Source organism: Protobothrops mucrosquamatus, unplaced genomic scaffold, assembly GCF_001527695.2.
Source record: "Protobothrops mucrosquamatus isolate PMUCROS unplaced genomic scaffold, P.Mucros_1.0 scaffold175, whole genome shotgun sequence".
NCBI classification, from domain to species: Eukaryota; Metazoa; Chordata; class Lepidosauria; order Squamata; family Viperidae; genus Protobothrops; species Protobothrops mucrosquamatus.
The window spans coordinates 144,217-157,463 of record NW_015386535.1 but is presented as its reverse complement, the minus strand read 5'-3'; the positions used below and the strand labels follow the sequence as shown (position 1 = coordinate 157,463).

At 38.0% G+C, this 13,247-nt stretch overlaps 1 protein-coding gene across 1 annotated transcript in view; it reads right to left on the bottom strand.

Annotated features, from left to right (window-relative positions):
- Nucleotides 1-13,247, bottom strand: part of CDH23 (cadherin related 23) — a gene marked incomplete at its 5' end in the record, with an annotated part of 322,097 nt that overhangs the window by 208,656 nt on the left and 100,194 nt on the right. The window lies entirely within an intron of this gene.

The window sequence follows — 13,247 nt, the reverse complement described above, 5'->3', positions numbered from 1 at the left end:
AGCGCCGCGCATGCGTGGTTCCGCCCCCTGCGCCGGCCGAGGTGTAGCTGGCAAGCGGCAGCAGGCCGACCACCAGCTGGCCCAGCCCAAGGGAGGTAAGGCACCCGCCGGAAAAGGGGAAAAAATGGCAGACAAAAAAAATGGTGGACAAAAAAAATGGCAGACAGCCTTGCTTGGCGACCCCCATGAAATGGTCGATCGACCCCAAATGGGGTCCCGACCCACAGGTTGAGAACCACTGGGATAGAGTGTACTGCATGAATGAACAGATGCTCATTTGCATCACAAATGAATGATCACCAAGCTTACCTCAAGGTGGTGGGACAGATGTCCTGATAACAAAAGGGAGGACAGAACAACTAATCCATGAATCACATTTGGTAGTGCCTTACAAACCATTGATCAAGAAAGTGGGGATGCTCTGCAAAGGTTCAGAATTAAACTCCTTGAAGAAGAGTGCCAGATGTTAGGATTGGTCTCATAGACTGTGCGTAGGTAGGCTTGAGGAAGGCTTGTGAGGTTGTAAAAGTATCATGGTCTCCCTCACCCATTTAACAATTCACCGTGAATACTGGGATTCCTTTCTTAGGGTTGATATAATATGTAAGATTGCAGAACCAAGTAATACACTTAAACAAAATACTAAAGCTCTATGATCTTCCAAGTAACTGGATGAGGAACCATGGGAGAAAATGCAAGGAGAATAGCATTGATTAATGTGGAAGTCCCAAATTACTTCAGGTGGAAAAGGAAAATCAGGCATCAATGCGACTTAAATGATACTCAGTGTAAGTTGGATCAGCCAGAGAGACATTACATTCTTAAACTTGTCACACAGATGGGACTATGACTAAGATCTCCACCTTAATGACTAGGAGATAATTGCTGAATAGTGTCCAAAAGGCCGAGTGCTTTGTTTATCAGGGCAGTAAGCAAAACTACTACAGTCAACATTTGTGGCAAAAGATAGAAAGCCAACAAGTAGATCAGCTACTTTGATTGTCTTTGGATAAAGGGAGGGTTAGAGATTGCCCAAGCTGTTCTCCATATAATTGCTGCTCATGGAGATCGCAAAATAGCAGTATCTGGAAGGTGGAAGAAAGAAGAGCCAAGGGAATTTGTCCTAAGTGCTCCAGCCGCAAGGGGAACCTATGCAAAGGATATGCAAAGTTCTCACTGCCTTTGCTAACTATTTTCAGAAACTGTCTATTTACTGTCCCAAAGGTGATCTTCTAAAAGGCAACTGGACTTTCTTGGGTTTTTTTTTCTTTGAAAATGTTTCACTTTTCATCTAGTTTCTTCAGTTCTGAACTGAAAAAACTTCTTGGATGAGAAGCAAAATGTTTTAAAAGAAAAAAAAACCTCAAGAAAGTCCAGATGCATTTTGGAAAAAGCACCTTTGGGACAACCATGACCTGGATGATTGAGAATCTCCATAGACATTTGCCTATTTACTTCTATAAAGAAGTGAGACAAGGCTGGAAATATATCAGATGAGTGCCTTCAACCCTTAATATAAGAAAATGAAGATGTATTTTTGTAATCTTTAAGCATTTAAAATAAACATCAAAAACAAAACAAGGTTTTGGCTCTGGAAAGTTTTGGAAAACGTCAGAATATTGGAGTTTGAATATTAAGACTTGTAATGTATTTTAAAGAAGAAATACTTTTTTACTGGGAAAGAAGAATTGTTTTTGATGTTGGAAACATAGCAAGACAAGCAACCTATAATGGCATTCAGAGAGATTTTCAAATCAATAAGGTCAACTCTGCTGTGTCTTCTTGGGAATATGTTATTCCCAGAACAAGATGTCACAGAAAAAGATATGCAGCAAACTATACCTTAGAACAACTTAAATAAGAGTTTGAATAAGAATTTGTCATCAGACAAAACAATAATAACAACCACAACCTTGGATAAGGATTTAAAAATAAAAAAGGAAATAAAAATGACAATCCCAGAGAGCAATTGGAAGAGGATTTTTCATTGGACTTAAAAAACAAGCCGTTTAAAATTTCAAAAAAATTTAAAACAAGAATCAACAATCATCTGAATGCATGAATGAAGAGCAAGATTGTTTTCTGGAAAAAGAAGGAATACAAACCCATATTTAAAAGGCATAAAGTGGTCTCAGTATCCTGCTGTGAACAAAAGATTAAAATTTAACATAAGAAAAAGGGTGAATTTCCCTTTAAAAAAAAAAGAAACTCACAAATATTCCTTTAAGTAAAAAGACAATTAAACACAAAGCCAATTTAAATGCTGTCAAATTAAAACATATGAAATAGCTGTAGGGATAAAAGCATAAACACTGTGTTAAGTGTGATCAAACCACTTCATAACATTTTTTCCATTCCAGTTGTTAGCAAATCTAAAGAGAACCACCTCAAATAATAACATGTTCCATTCAAATAAACATTTCCTCTCTCAATTTAACTGTAAGCAAATCCACTGTAAGAGGCATAAATTTATTTATTTATTTATTTATTTATTTTTCAGGATTTATATGCCGCCCTTCTCCCCATGGGACTCAGGGCGGCTCACAGCGTATTAAAACATCATACAAAAAATTTCCCCTACTAAAAACCAATTAAAACCCAAATATTGGTAGCTGTGGCTCTTTAAAATCGTTAAAAATTGTCCCTATTTAAAACTCACCCTAGGTCAGGCCCGCNATTCTTTCTAAAAAATAAAATGACTGGCACTTTTTCTTCTGGTAAAAAATCCAAGGCTTTTTCTTAAGAGACCAGCAATTATATGTGGTGTATGTCCATCAGCTATAAAGGGCAAACAACATCCATAAAAACTCCATAAAGTGATGATTTATATTTGATTTGTTTCACATGTATTTTATATCTAGTTACTGAGATTCAATTGGAAGAAGCAATTCTTACCTTACGTGCATACAAACAGGTACATATGTATACATGCACAACCACACAGAGAGTATGTGTGTATCTGTGTGTATGTATGTATATGTAAAATTAATGCTATACAAGCAACTTAACTAATGTTGAAGTATCTTAATTAATGAATGTGTAAACAAGTAATACTAATTTTAACAAGGTAATATTTACATTTGTCCATATTAGAAACTGCTCAAACCTCTGGACACAAAGCTTTTAAAATGCATATTGCTTTGCAATATTTACTGGCTAGAATTTATCTTGAATATATTCACAGTGATGCCCTGAAAAACGAGGGGGAAAATATCTTTTGTCTGCATAATCATCCAATTGTGTGTGATAGGATAATCAGAAAGTATTAAGGGATAAATAATCCACATCAATTTCTTTTACTTTATACACTACTAAGGAGAAGAAATGGTTTTACTTTATACATTACTAAGGAGAAGAAATTAGAATAATGACCTAGCTGCTAGACAGGGCGGCTGATGTGGAAGTTACAAATTACTATGAATAAACTTGTTTTAGAAACAGGGAGAATAAAAAAGAACAGCAACAAAAATTGTTCACCAAAATAGAAAGGCTACATTGAAAATACAAAAACTAATTAACAATTTAATGTTTTTAAAGCCTATGTAAGAAAGTCCAACACCTGGGCTGGATTGCACTTGCAGCTGGATTGCACTTGCAGCACATGAGCAATTTGTGGTATTAATAGGAGAAAAGAACAATAGGAATAATAATGTTAATAATAATAATTTTTATTTTGCGGTCACAGACCAAAATGCAAGTGCAACAAAAGAAAACACAGAACAATAGGAAGCTATTGTAACCTGTAGGGACATTTGCAATAGTTATATCTAACCTTTGCTGTGTCAGCATCAAACAAGAATGGATAATTATTAGGCAAACCTCCTTTTTTCAGGAATGAAGCGTTCTGTGATCCATACAGTAGCTACATTTTGTGTTGTGGCAATGAAAACAAGACAACAGCTGATGTGAGCTTGAACACCCATTTTTTTCTTTTTCATTATATTTAGGTAAATCTAGTGATTATTGATTAAAAATAATAAAACTGAATTGCAATAGGAAGTGAAGAAAAAGAAAATAGATCTAGGGCAGGGGTCTCCAAACTTGGCCCTTTTATGACTTGTGGACTTCAACTCCCAGAATTCCTCAGCCAGGCATGCTGGCTGAGGAATTATGGGAGCTGAAATCCACAAGTCATAAAAGGGCCAAGTTTGAAGACCTCTGATCTAGGGATTAGGATTAAAATAAATTTGTCTCCCATATTGCACACAGAATATTAGTGTCAAAGCAGATAAATTCATGAAAATGTTCCTCCTCGTAGAGGAGACAGTCCAATTGCTTTTGATGGGACAAAGTTGTAAATATTGGAAGCAAAGGAAGGAGGCTTCTCTTATAAGTTGTACAATGATCCCCACAGATTACTTTTCTTCTAGGTTTTTCCCCACAATTCATCGTAGTGGGCAACCAACATTTATATTATTTATCCTGCATACCTTTATCAAAGTATGATAGTTTTCTCAGTTCTCCACACATAAAACTATATATCGGTATATAAAGATGGTATGTGGAGAAGGGCAGGTTGCTTGCTTAGTCTTCTAGTAATCTTCTGTGAGAACCAATTTTGGCATAGTGTATAAAGACACCAGGCTAAAAATTGGAAAACAGTGTGTCTTATTCTCATCTTTGGTTTATCCTGGACCACTCCCTCTCTCAGCCTACGCTGGAGGCAAGGCAAGCCACTTCTGAAAAACCTTGCTAAGAAAAGTGCAGAGAGAAGTCCAGGCAGTTGCCAGGAGTCAAAAATTAACTGGAAGGCGCACGCACACACACACACACACACACACTCTCATTTACATTTATACATATGGTTCTGTGCATCCCAAGAGCCCTTGTTGGGAATCTTCCATAACTGGGTTGATTTGAGACAAGAAACCTTGTCATGACACTTGCTTTCTCTTCCATCCCCAGGCAGCCGTCATAGAAACCAAGAATACTATTGTAGTTGATTCCTATAGAGCAGGGCTTTTCAACCTTTTCACCCATTGTACCACTTTTAGGATATGGCAACATCCGAGTGCCACCAGTCGCCTAGCAAGGTGTCAAAAACTTGATGACCCCCCCCAAAAAGGAAAAAATTGAGAAAGTACAGGTAGTCCTCAACTTACAACAGTTCACTTAGTGACTGTTCGAAGTTACAATGGCACTGAAAAAAGTGCCCCCCAAACCACAGCCGAGCAAGACATCTGCCTGCCCGCCCGGCGGCACTCTTTCTCCTGTCTGAGGTTTTCATTGTTGTGAGCATTTCTGTTGAGGATTGGCAGTGGGGGTGGGGTGGGGTGGTGTTTGGTTTTTATTCCCCCCCCCGTCTGCTGGGTGGTTGCAGCAGGTTTTGCTCACTTCACATGACCCTGGGACACTGTGACCGTCATAAATATGAATCAGTTGCCAAGCATCTGAATGTAAATCACAAGACCCTGGAGAGGCTGCAACATTCCAGTTGATCGGTGCTTCTTTTGGGCTCAGCAGAAGCGCCAGGCGCTGATCCTGGTGCTTCCACTGAGCCCTGACAGCCCTGCAGCTCCAGCCATCTCTCGCTCAGGCTTATGCGGTGCTGCCACCGGTTCAGCTCATTCCCCTCCCCCGCTACCACTTTTCTAGGATGGTCGTGTACCACCTGCCAGGTGCCAATGTACCACAGATGGTACCCGTACCACTGGTTGAAAAGCCCTGCTATAGAGGATAGAGTGTACTGCATGAATGAACAGATGCTCATTTGCATCACAAATGAATGATCACCAAGCTTACCTCAAGGTAGTGGGACAGATGTCCTGATAACAAAAGGGAGGACAGAACAACTAATCCATTAATCACATTTGGTAGTGCCTTACAAACCATTGATCAAGAAAGTGGGGATGCTCTGCAAAGGTTCAGAATTAAACTCCTTGAAGAAGAGTGCCAGATGTTAGGATTGGTCTCATAGACTGTGCGTAGGTAGGCTTGAGGAAGGCTTGTGAGGTTGTAAAAGTATCATAATCTCCCTCACCCATTTAACAATTCACCGTGAATACTGGGATTCCTTTCTTAGGGTTGATATAATATGTAAGATTGCAGAACCAAGTAATACACTTAAACAAAATACTAAAGCTCTATGATCTTCCAAGTAACTGGATGAGGAACCATGGGAGAAAATGCAAGGAGAATAGCATTGATTAATGTGGAAGTCCCAAATTACTTTAGGTGGAAAAGGAAAAACAGGCATCAATGCAACTTAAATGATATTCACTGTAAGTTGGATCAGCCAGAAGACATTACATTCTTAAACTTGTCACATAGATGGGACTATGACTAAGATCTCCACCTTAATGACTAGGAGATAATTGCTGAATAGTGTCCAAAAGGTCGAGTGCTTTGTTTATCAGGGCAGTAAGCAAAACTACTACAGTCAACATTTGTGGCAAAAGATAGAAAGCCAACAAGTAGATCAGCTACTTTGATTGTCTTTGGATAAAGGGAGGGTTAGAGATTGCCCAAGCTGTTCTCCGTACAATTGCTGCTCATGGAAATTGCAAAATAGCAGTATCTGGAAGGTGGAAGAAAGAAGAGCCAAGGGAATTTGTCCTACGTGCTCCAGCCGCAAAGGATATGCAAAGTTCTCACTGCCTTTGCTAACTATTTTCAGAAACTGTCTATTAAGGTGATCTTCTAAAAGGCAACTGGACTTTCTTGGTTTTTTTTTTCTTTGAAAATGTTTCACTTTTCATCTAGTTTTTTCAGTTCTGAACTGAAAAAGCTTCTTGAATGAGAAGCAAAATGTTTTAAAAGAAAAAAAACCCAAGAAAGTCCAGATGCATTTTGGAAAAAGCACCTTTGGGACAACCATGACCTGGATGATTGAGAATCTCCATAGACATTTGCCTATTTACTTCTATAAAGAAGTGAGACAAGGCTGGAAATATACCACGTGAGTGCCTTCAACCCTTAATATAAGAAAATGAAGATGTATTTTTGTAATCTTTAAGCATTTAAAATAAACATCAAAAACAAAACAAGGTTTTGGCTCTGGAAAGTTTTGGAAAACGTCAGAATATTGGAGTTTGAATATTAAGACTTGTAATGTATTTTAAAGAAGAAATACTTTTTTACTGGGAAAGAAGAATTGTTTTTGATGTTGGAAACATAGCAAGACAAGCAACTTATAATGGCATTCAGAGAGATTTTCAAATCAATAAGGTCAACTCTGCTGTGTCTTCTTGGGAATATGTTATTCCCAGAACAAGATGTCACAGAAAAAGATATGCAGCAAACTATACCTTAGATTAGAACAACTTAAATAAGAGTTTGAATAAGAATTTGTCATCAGACAAAACAATAATAACAATCACAACCTTGGATAAGGATTTAAAAATAAAAAAGGAAATAAAAATGACAATCCCAGAGAGCAATTGGAAGAGGATTTTTCATTGGACTTAAAAAACAAGCCGTTTAAAATTTCAAAAAAATTTAAAACAAGAATCAACAATCATCTGAATGCATGAATGAAGAGCAAGATTGTTTTCTGGAAAAAGAAGGAATACAAATCCATATTTAAAAGGCATAAAGTGGTCTCAGTATCCTGCTGTGAACAAAAGATTAAAATTTAACATAAGAAAAAGGGTGAATTTCCCTTTAAAAAAAAAAGAAACTCACAAATATTCCTTTAAGTAAAAAGACAATTAAACACAAAGCCAATTTAAATGCTGTCAAATTAAAACATATGAAATAGCTGTAGGGATAAAAGCATAAACACTGTGTTAATTGTGATCAAACCACTTCATAACATTTTTTCCATTCCAGTTGTTAGCAAATCTAAAGAGAACCACCTCAAATAATAACATGTTCCATTCAAATAAACATTTCCTCTCTCAATTTAACTGTAAGCAAATCCACTGTAAGAGGCATAAAGAAATGCCTGTATCCTAATACAAACAAAAGACTAAAATTTAAACATGACAAAAAGGGGCAATTTCTCTTTTAAAGAAAATAAGCTCACAAAATGTTCTCATTTTAAGTTGAAATCCACAAGTCTTAAAGTTGACAAGTTTGAAGACCCCTGGTCTGGAGGCTTCAAATCAGCTTGGCTGAAAGGGGCAATCTGACAGCATTCCTGATGGAGGACCTACTGCAGACACAGGCAAGGCAAATAGGTGGCGGTCCTGAGCAAGGATTATGATTCAGACTGGTAATCTTCTGGAGTTGAACTACATTGACCAGTGGTGGCATAGCTATTTCTACATGGAATTTTGCAAGACAAACAATACTCATTTGCATGAAAATTATTCATTCATTCATTTCTTTATTTTTCATGTTTCTGAACCACCCATCTCCCTCAAGGAGGGACATTGGGTGGCGGCATACCGTACAACACTAAAATAAGAACAGCATATAAAAATTAAAATGCTAAAATTAAAATTTTACAATTAAAATTTGAAAATTATAAAAGGAGGCAAAAATAATTAAACCCTGTTAAAATTAGTTAACAAGGGTAGAGCGGGGGCTCTCAGGGCATCAACCAGCCCCACGGTTGTGTCCCCAATTTATTCCGACTTTCCGTTCAAAATAACATTAAAACATTGATTAAAAAAGGAAACTAGAGAGCATAGTAAAAGATGGAATAAAATGAGCAAAAACCCTTAGTCTGGCTCTTCAAAGTACAACATCCCATGATGATGCAATAATTATGCGGTTGAAAAAAAACCTAATGAGAAAAAGGAGACAAGGTAGGTCTGAGCAAGCATTGTAGGGTAGGTTCCCAAATATGCTTTTTCATGAGGCAACTGGAGTTCCTTGTTTTTCTTTGAAGACGTTTCGCTTCTCATCCAAGAAGCTTCTTCAGCTCTGATTGGATGGTGGGCAATGGAAAGATTTATACTCCTTGCAGACAGCTGGTCATTTGCATTTTTAAGTGAGTTGTTAATGCTACCTGGAGGCTTATCTGTACTTTCAGAGTCACCTGAATGGTGCAAATGTGTGTGGAGCCTTCTTGGAACTGTTGAAAGGACTGTGTTGTAGACTGGAGATAGATGATGTCCGATCCCTCCCCCTCTGTTGAGAGAGGGCTGTTCAGTTTTGACATAGATGGCCTCTTTGACCCTTCTTTCAAACCAGTGGTCCTCTCTGTCCAAAATGTGGACTTTGTTGTCTTCGAAAGAGTGGCCTTTGTCTTTTAAATGAAGATGGACTGCTGACTCTTGTCCTGATGGATTTGTTCTCCTATGTTGTGTCGTATGTTTATGAAGTTGTTTTTTTCCCCCCAATGTACAGATCTGCACATGGCTCACTGCACTGTGCTGCATATACCACATTGCTCAGTTTGTGTCTGGGTGTTTTATTCTTGGTGGACAAGCTTCTGCCTTAGTGTATTCTTGGGTTTGAAGTGTGCACGTATGTTGTGTTGGCTGAAGATCTTCCTGAGCTTTTCTGATATTCCTGCAACCTATGGAATTACTACGTTGCTTTGTTTATTGTTTTCTTTTTCCTTGTCTGTTATGGAGGAGCTCATACTAGGTCTTTTTTTTAGATTTGATGAAGGCCCACTTGGGATAGCCACAAGTTCTGAAGCCTTCCTTGATATGTTTTAGTTCTTTTTCTTTTCCATCTTTGCTGGTAGGCAGGCCTTCAGCTACGTAGTGTAGGGTTCTGATAATTCTCATGTTGTGCTCCAGTGGATGGTGTGAATCAAAATGTAAATATTGATCTCTATGTGTGGGACTTCTGTAAATTTCAATGTTAAGACTTCTGTCTTCCTTAATGTATACAGCACAATCCAGGAAGGCTAGACTATTTTCTTTAACATCTTCACGTGTGAATCTGATGTATGTGTCCACCATGTTGATATGTTTGGTGAATGCTTCCTGTGTTTTAATCTCGTCCCAAGTATCGTCCATATACCTATACCAGTGAGTGGGTGGAATTCCTGTGAAGGAGTTTAGTTAACAACTCGCTTAAAAAATGCAAATGACCAGCTGTCTGCAAGGAGTATAAATCTTTCCATTCCCCACCATCCAATCAGAGCTGAAGAAGCTTCTTGGATGAGAGGTGTCTACCTCTTCCATGTAGAGATTGGTCATAATGGGGGACACAGGTGAGCCCATGGCGCAGCTGTGTTTTTGTCTGTAGAAACCTTCACTGTATTTAAAATAGGTAGTGGTCAGGCAGAGGTCCAGCATGGCACATATGTGGTCTGGGCTGAGGTTGATTCTGTAACCTAGAGTGCTGTCTTGTAGTAGACGTTTTTTCACTACTGTGACATCTTCAGTTGTTGGAATGCAAGTGAAGAGTGAAGTCACATTATAAGAAACCATGGTCTCATCCACCTCCAGTTTTATTTTCCAAACCTTGCTAGCAAAGTCGTGTGAATTATTGATGTGATGAGTGGTGTTGCCAACTAGAGGCGCTAATATGGTAGTTAGATATTTTGCAATGTTGTAGGCGACAGAGTTGATGCTGCTAACAATTGGTCTGAGTGGTATTCCCTCTTTGTGGATTTTGGGGAGTCCATATATGCATGGCGTGGCTTCCCCAGGGTAAAGATGGTAGTAGCTTGTCGATGTCTAGTCTACAGCACAGTCCTTTCAACAGTTCCAAGAACCACCAGCCTACCTACACATTTCTTAGAACTTCACCAATTTGCAGGGACTTTTCTTAGCCCTAATTGTCTTAAAAATCTAGATCTAAATGCTGAGTATACTTTTAGATTAAAGGTGCATTCTTGGTTTAGAAATGTAATGTATCGATACATTATAAAGTCAGACTTTCATCAGAACAAACTGGGTTCAGATATTTGCTCAATGTTGTGGACAAAGGACCATTACTTCAGACTCATCCTATATTACTACTATTCCTCTTAAAAAGTATAAATATAATATATGTATACTATTATATTATTATCTTACATTACAATGATAATATACTGCCTTTTTGACATCTTGGGGAAAATGTTTCCTGGCAAATAATAAAATAAACAATAATAAAAATCAAAACATTCAATAACAATTGAAAACGCACGTGACATATAAATTGGGATAGCAAAGACTGGGAGAAAATAATTCATAGGGACTATAACAAAAGAGAAATTCTTCTTTTAATGTGCTATCTACAGGGTAAGGATGTCCTTGCAAAACGAATGACACCAGTTTAGCTAAATCAAGGGGCTTCTGGTTTATTTTCTTCTAGCTGAAGTTTTGGCTTTATTTAAAAACCAAGGAATAAAAGTATTGGGAAGCAAATTGCTTTGGCCAGAAACACTCTGCTCAAAAGAGCTGTCGCAGGAAAGCAATTACTGACTGTCAAAAACCTGTCAAGGCATCAGAGTGACTGGCCATGATTCTCATTGCTATGTACTGGTTGCCAGCCACAATGTGATCTTCTGTGTGATACGTAATGGAACAGAGATATAGGAGCAAACACAGGGTATATGCAAATGTTAGCATTAGGGTCAAGCATGGCTAAAGAAAGGATTATTTTACCCCTCTCTGGAATTCAGGGCTCCTGTCCTACACTGTAAATTAGATTGACAATACATTTTATCTGAATGCAATTTCATGTAGAATGATATAGAAACTGTCTTACATGCCACTTAGATACAGTAATATACTTGATAGTGAACGTTGGTATTGGTCCAAGTCTTCCCTAGAGGCTGTAGAAGAGAACCGTCTCATTTTATGTCACCTGATAAATTAAGAACTGCAAATTTAAGAATTCCTTAATTTATGCTAACATTTTCTGCATTAATGAAAAAAATGTAAGTCGAGGTAATCCTCAACTTACAACCATTATTTAGTAACCATTCAAAGTTACAATGGCACTACAAGTGACTTACAACTAGTCATTGCAGTTATCAAAATTGGAGCATCCACTGATCAAAATTTGGGTGTTTGGCAACCAGCATATATTTACAACAGTTGCAGTGTCCTGGGGCCATGTGACTCAGCCAACCTTCCTAGCCAGCTTCCCAAAAAAATGCAAAATCAGTCAGGGAAGCCAGATTCGCTTAATAACCACTTAATAACTGCAATGGTTTTTTTAAACAATTGTGGCAAAAGAGATTGCAAAATTGGGCGCAATTCTCTTAACAATTGCCTTGCTTAGTAATGGAAATGGTCGCAACTGCTGTCATGTCAAGGATTATCTGTATGGATATAACATCTCTGTAGATAGAGATAGAATCTCTACTGAATCTACATCCATAAACAGAAGAACTAGAGAGCCACCTTCTCTGTGGTGTGTTTCAGAATAAAAGAATAATAGAATTGGAATGGACCTTGGAGGTCTTCTAGTCCAACCCCCTACTCAGTCAAGAAGCTCTACACCATTTTAGATAAATGGTTGTCCAATCTCTTCTTAAAAACTTCCAGTGTTGAAGTACCCACAACATCTGGAGACAAGTCATTCCACTGATTAATTGTTCTCACTCTCAGGAAATTCCTTCTTAGTTCTAGGCTAGTTCTCTCCATTGCTTCTTGTCCTGCCTTCAGGAGCTTGGGAAAATAGGTCAACCCTTCTTCTGTGTGGCGGCCCCTTAGATATTGGAACACTGCTATCATGTCATCTCTTCTTTTCACTAGACTAGCCATAACCAATTCCCACAACTGTCCTTCACACGTTTTAGGCTCCAGCCCACTAATCATCTTTGTTGCTTTTCTCTGCACTCTTTCTAGAGTTTCAACATGTTTTTTATAATATGGTGACCAAAACTGGATGCAGTATTTCAATTATACAGTGCATGTTTACTTATAGTTGCCATTATTCCTCTTCTTAATAATTGAATAAAATCTATTCTGTGGTCCCTTCCCTCACCTTAAAATGAAGGATGTAGTGCTCCTGAATGGTCTGGCATGTGGCAGAACAATCGGTGAAATGGCAACAGCTCAGCTCAGGAAAGAGGGAGAAATTAGGTGAGTAGCCTTCAAAAGAAACAATTTACTTTCTAATACCCTATCCAAAAATACTCCACCAAAAAGAGGTTCTATCATCTTTACATAGTAAGCACAAACCATCCATGAATTCTAAAATGGCAAAGAAGACAAAAGGAACAACCCAATTATTGCTCCTGGAAAATCAAGGAGCCATAGTTGTAATAGGACAAGGGATCAGTGAATTAGTTTTTCTGGCCTAGCCAGAGTAGAAGATTCTTATTTTATAGAAACTATGACACTTTACATAATGTCAATATAGAGTAGCTCAATTGTACCGTGTCAAGAATCCAGAATAGGGAACTAAAAGGTGTGAATTGAGAAATCAAATCATACAGCCATATGGCCAGAAACAGTAAA